The sequence below is a fragment of the Malurus melanocephalus genome, unplaced genomic scaffold (genome assembly GCF_030028575.1).
Source record: "Malurus melanocephalus ecotype Western Australia unplaced genomic scaffold, MMel_1.1 scaffold_447, whole genome shotgun sequence".
Taxonomy (NCBI): Eukaryota; Metazoa; Chordata; class Aves; order Passeriformes; family Maluridae; genus Malurus; species Malurus melanocephalus.
The window spans coordinates 72,561-78,824 of NW_026623679.1; the positions used below are offsets into that span (position 1 = coordinate 72,561).

General features: G+C 45.4%; 1 protein-coding gene across 1 annotated transcript in view; it reads right to left on the reverse strand.

The window, feature by feature from the left end:
• The window catches only part of PAPPA (pappalysin 1), a 175,911-nt gene that overhangs the window by 39,759 nt on the left and 129,888 nt on the right, over window positions 1-6,264 (reverse strand). The window lies entirely within an intron of this gene.

The following is a 6,264-nucleotide window of genomic DNA, read 5'->3' on the forward strand; positions in this document are numbered from 1 at the left end:
TCCATCCATCCATCCATCCATCCATCCATCCATCCATCCATCCATCCATCCATCCATCCATCCATCCATCCATCCATCCATCCATCCATCCATCCTGTGAAAGCATTCTCCCTCCAAGAGCAGCCCTGATGCCTCATCCAATGTTAAATCTGCTGAATTCAGGAGTGCTGATACTGGCAGTGATAAGCACACATGTGTGAGGAGGGATTTCTGCGATAGACACTCTTATCTTTGAGAAGCTCGATTGAAATMATCAGATTCATTTTATTCCATTCCACAAGAACACCAAACATYAGCTGTGTAGCTGTGTTGATAAGCTCTTATCAAGCTCAGCAGCACGCTGTCATTTCAGATCTCTCCAGTTGCTGTCCTGCCATCCATAAAATCTTTCCCCAGATGGAAACTGTCTGTTCTCCCTCTGAAAAATTATTGTAACATTTAGCACAACTTGCAAAAAGAGATTTTTRTTTTATTTTTGTATACACAGAGATGTTGGTTGACACCAAATCTTTCACCAGCTCTGATGACCTGACTCAAACATGGCAGCACATGTTCAAGTGTGGGTATGGGGCAGTTCTTCAACAAAACAGCAATGAAAATGTTGAGGGTTGTAAAGCATGAAATGAGATTTAGATTAGAGAGAAGGAAGAAATATTTTTACCATGAGGCTGGTAAAACACTRACAGGTTGCCCAGAGAAGCTGTGGATGCTCCATCCCTGGAAATATTCAAGGCCAGGTTGGAAGAAGCTCTGAGCAACCAGATCTAGTTAAAGATGTCCCTATTTACTGCAGATGACCTTAAAAGCTCCCTTCATCCCAAACCATTCCATCATTCTATGTGCAAAGACTTTTTCTGAATTAAAGATGAAATTTCTGGGCTAAGGACCCCTAAAGGAGATATGTCTCTACTGAAATTGAAAATTAATTTAATTCTAATATAGTTAAATTACTTCTGAGGAGGAAAAACATTGGGAAGCAAAGAAACTGAAACAGAAAACTACAGAAAGAAGGGAAAGCAATGCACCAACACATGTATTTTGAAATGCATTACAAGCAAGCTATTCCTGCCTCCTAGAAACAAGGGTTAACAGCCACCAAACCCCTGCTCAGCTTAGTAAGCCCTGACTTAGCATGTGCGTGGTGTTTTGCTGTGTTCAAAGCACTGTGCAGACATTATCTAATTAATTTTCATGACACCCCTGCGAGACACCTGGGCTGGTATTGTTATCCCCATGTTCCTGATAGAGAAGCACATCTGCACATGTCTCTACTGAGCTCTAGATCAGATTAAATGACAGTATTTATGTACCTGCACAACTCATTTCTCTGTCCCAGACTGGTGCTCTATGGGAAGTGCCCGCTGCTTGTGATTTAAAGTTGCTTGTTCTGTGCTGGCCCTTCCCTGGAGTGTGATGAGCCATAAACAATTTCTACATTCAGAAATATCTTATTTCCTCATGGTGCACAAAGCATGGTCGCTGACAGGGCTGAGGAAGGAGAATTCCACCTCTGTGCTGGCCAGCTCCATACCCTTGTATGGAACAAACCCTCCTTTATCAGCACAACTGTGACRCCCGTCACTTCTGCAGAATGGATGATCCTCTGCCAGACCTGGCCTGTCCAGGGTGATTCTGCCTTCAGGAGGGTCCCCACCYACTCAGCCAAGGATTTCACACATTTTCCAGTTGCTGCATCTCGCAGCCTGACATACAGATTTAAACTGCTGTGGATTTCACTCCGTCACGATCGATAAGGCTGTGGATGAAGCAGCAGCAGAACGAATGGCAGCACATCCTTGAGCCCAGATGGTCATCACTGATGAGAAACGAGGTGAGGAGAACAGACAGGTGCTACTGCCCTGCAAATGCCCAGCAGGAATCAGCCAGGGGTGTGAACTGCAGGCTTTACACACTCCTTTACACTCCGTGAGCCTCAAACCCTGAGCTCCCTGAGCAAAGCAGGACCTTACCAACCTCTTCCTCACCCTACCAACCTCTTCCTTACCCTACCARCCCCATGGCACTGCTGGTTGAGCAAGCCCTCAGTTGCCACCAGCAAGAACATCTGAAGCTGGATGTGGAGTGGGAGCATAAGTGATGAACGATGTTTTGTTGAACCCTCCCTGTTCTGTGTCCCAGTTATGGGACACTTTGCTCCCCTCCACTCACTTTTCTCCCCTCCACTCCTCAGATGGTGAGGCTGCAGCACGAGTGTCTCCTGTGCCAGGGCTGCAGCGCTGAGGAAGTTGACTCACTGGGGAAAAAAGGGAGCACCATTGCCAAGCCACTCTCAGAAGCACACATTGCAAACCTCGACTGCCCRTTGCAAAACTCCCTCAAAATCTGAAAGCCTTCTTCCACTGAARCTGGAAAAATAAAACAATAGCAGGCTCGTTTAATCTAATACTTCTGTGAATTAATGTAGAGCTGAACTCAGCCTTGAATGGCTTCAGAGGGAAGGATGAGCCCAAGGAAACCCTCGCAATTTGCACAGAGGGAAATCTGAAGCAACGTCACCRCAGTCGGTGGCATCGCTTTTCATTTCCAGCAATGTAAAGGAGAAAAAGAATCTGGTTTCTGGAGTTCAGATCAGGACACCAGATGAGCAAGCCTGGGCTTAGAAGTCCTACAGAACTGAAACGCCACAGACAAAGGCATTAAGAAACACTTATTGTGATGTTCTTTCTGTTTACAAGTCCCCTTGTGGTCTTCTGAAATGGCCAGGGAACATTTTTAGCCACCCCCTCCAGGCTCCAGATTATGCCTTGGTTAGCAGATCATCTGGGCAGCTCTCTCTGTCTGTAACTCTATATGAATGACTTCAGTGACAAACAATACAACCATTCACTTTTTGTAAAAAAACAACCACTGCCACCAAATGTTTCTAATTTAAATATTTCTGGTTCTCTAGCTACTGGTTCCAATTTGGTATCAGCTACTGTCAGCCATAAATCCCAATGAATTTTGAAGTCACGATCCTGAATTGAGCTCTGCAAATGCAGAATTAMAAGGAGAAATTAATATCTCCAAAGAGGAAGTTGAGACAAAGAACCCATCACATCCACTTGCGGATTACAGAAGCTCTTGCATGGGTACTGCCATTTAGCAATGGTCAATCATCACATGTTCCAGAAAATGTGCATTCCTCAGCAAAGAAACAATATGAGAGTATCTGAGTGTGAAATCACTTTGGCTTTAACTCATGTTGATTCCTGGCATGGGACAGTTTATCCTGTTTTCTCGCAGTCAAAATCAGGTGGCTTCATCAAAACTGCCTATTTCAAATCATCCCTGGTCTATCCTAACTCCCAAAAATCCTTACCAAARTATGAAGTGGTCTGGAGCAAAGCTACACAAAGGACCCAAGGGCCACTTTAACGATTTACTCGAACAAGTGTYGGTGCCGGGGATATTCCCTGACAAGTGTTTATTTTGCTACGTCCCCTTCAGGACTGACTTGTTCCTTTTCTTGCCCTGGCAGTGTACAATTTCCTAAAACAACATCTTCACACCGAGGTGAGTGCAAGGAGCAGCRGATTTCTTGCACACATTCCACTGCATGTTCAAAACAGATCAAGGCAGATTGTTCCAATGATGGAGAAAGCCCTGAATTGAGTTAGCCTCACATGTAGGCTGAAGTTCTGAGCCAGTTCTTGCTTTATTCAAATCCATTCTGCCCATCCCTAATCCAAATGAGCTCAGTCATTAGGCTCTTAATCTGTATTTCTTGTGCCAATATTGGCCCCAATTCAGCAAGGCACTTAAATATGTGCTTAACTTCAAAAGCACAGTTAAGTCCCACTGATAGATTTGACTACAGGGGGATGTAAGCAAATAGCTCAGGGCTTTGCTAAACTGGGGCCTTAGTGACACAATCCTAGAAACATTTGTATTTTAACATGTTTATAGAAAATTATAACAATTAAGTGGAGCTCTTCCTTCCTCACATAAAAACAATCCAGGACTTCCTCTTTCGAAAAGCTTACAGCAGCCAAACTTTCTTTTCCTAACCCCGAGGTCAAGCGCTTTTCCAAGAACTCATCTTAACATGGTGCCTTAATTATTTGTTTCCTCTTGATGGCTCTGACACTTAYCTAAAAGCTCAGGTGAGCCTTAAAGCCCGTGGTGGGCACTTTTTTAGGAGCAGGGCCACACCATTATCTCCTGGACATAGAAAAAACTCCCTTTTTCACGGTCTGGGACAGCCTGGACTGCAGATTTAAAAATAAAAAAAGATCAAAATTTGGTTTTGTCCTATGCCACCATAATGTGTAACTTTCTGGGTTTCTTTCCAATATGTTTATCCATACAATGGGTTTGTGTTCTTCTCTCTAGGGGTTCCTCTTAAGGCAAGAGCAGGTTCTCTCTCTAATCCAAATATATATGCAGCATTTTGAAAAGCAGAGGCTGCTAGCCTCATTCTTTGCTGCAGAAATAAATTAATAAAAAAAGGACTGGAGAGGTGGCAATGAATTTGTTTCAGCCTTCAGCTAAAGTGCATTGCTTCCTTGTATTAACACAAAATCTGGAATATCCACTCAAATCCATGGGTCTGGATGGGGACTGGTGAACCTGTGCTGAATGGAAGAAGGATCAAGCCCTTTCTTTARAAGGTGCTTGTCTTCAAATCTGGTSCRTGAGAGCAACCACATGAGTGGTGTCACCTCTGGTCCTTTCAGCGATGTCACCTCAGGACCGCTGGCTTTGACTCTGACTGAAATCACAGCAAACTCCTACTTCAGACTGAAAGGGTCAAAATGCAGCTAAACCCAGAGATTTACAGAAAACCCTCGCTCCAACCCAAGGTGAGCCAAGGGGAGAGGAGCCAGCTTGTTCCCCTCACTGTCCCCACCACTGGCAGAGCAAATTGTCCTCGGGGACGGGCTCTGCTTGCATCCCACGGTGCGAGCTGTCCCTGCCAGTGGGGTCCATATTGAACCCATAAAGCTCTCAAAGCCCCATCACCCTGCCAGCCTGGCAGGGGGACCGTGTCCCTGGGTGTCAGCAGCCCCACAGGTCCCCCTGCCAGAGTCYGTCCAGGCAAACAAAGAAAACGCATCGCCTTCCACTTTAATAAAAGCCAAATGATGCCGTTTGCCAATTACCAAAACGGGGCGAAGGTTAAAAACCCATTGAATTATAACACATGTCACGGACCAAAGCTCCTATGATTAACAGTTCTGTGAGAAATTCATTAATTTCACCCGAAGCAAGCTGACAGAGATTGTGCTTAATGACAGAATGCAGGGCAGGGCGGCCGAGCCGGGAAAGAGAAAGCTGCATTAATTCACAACAAAATGAGATGAGGAAACCCTTTTTTCCCCCTTATAAAAAAGGAAAGAAAATAACCAGAGTTATACAGAGCGGTTGCATTTGTTCTGCTGSTGAAGATTTATCTTCATCATTTCTTGTTGGGGAAGCTGACAGCAGGAGAGAACAAGAAAAAGGGAAGAGCTGGAGTGGGCTACAAATCCCTGGGGCTTGTTTGGGGCAGCCAAAGGCCAGAGCAGGTGATGGTGTGGTGGCCAGGGGTGGCTCTCGGTCTGCAGTGTCAAACACCACACTTACGGAGGGAGGGAAACCCAAAATCTCCCCTGCAGAAGCAGTTTTGGACCGTAGCAGTGAGCATGTGCCAAAGTTTAACCAAACAAAGCAAAGGAAAAGCCTTTGTGCTACACTCATCAGAGAGCAAAAGGTGGTGACAAGAAGATTGGAGAGTGTGGGCAGCCAKGGGGGACCTGTCCACTATGAACACRGAGTTCATGTGGGATTRGAGAGATGGAAACTCCTGAAATTCACAATTCTGACAGCTGAATTGGGGATCCTGGGCATTCCTACCCCTTGTTGGCGGTTTGCAGGAGAGGAAGTGGCACCAGGAGGGATGGAGGACGGGACAGGTTTGGTGACCATGGCAGGGAAATGCCACTGAGGAAAAGCAGCAATTCCCACAAATTGCCATGCCAGGCAGGGTGACCCCCAGCTGACGTTTCCCACGCAGAGAAAAAGCCCAAATCCTGATTTTTGAGGAACCACTGACARAGGCAGCTCCAGCACACCAGGCCTTCTTCCTGCTCGAGTGATTGCAGGGTGGAAATTACACCTCTGCTTCTGCACACCCAATTTCACTGTCCGCTGCGTGAGGCCACACAGGAAATAGTAAAAGTATAATAATTTGAGCTATAAAGAACAAGAGAAGAACTAACCGGACCATTATATCTGGTCTAAGGATGCAGTGTGAAAATAAAGAGTGTCATTTTTACAGCA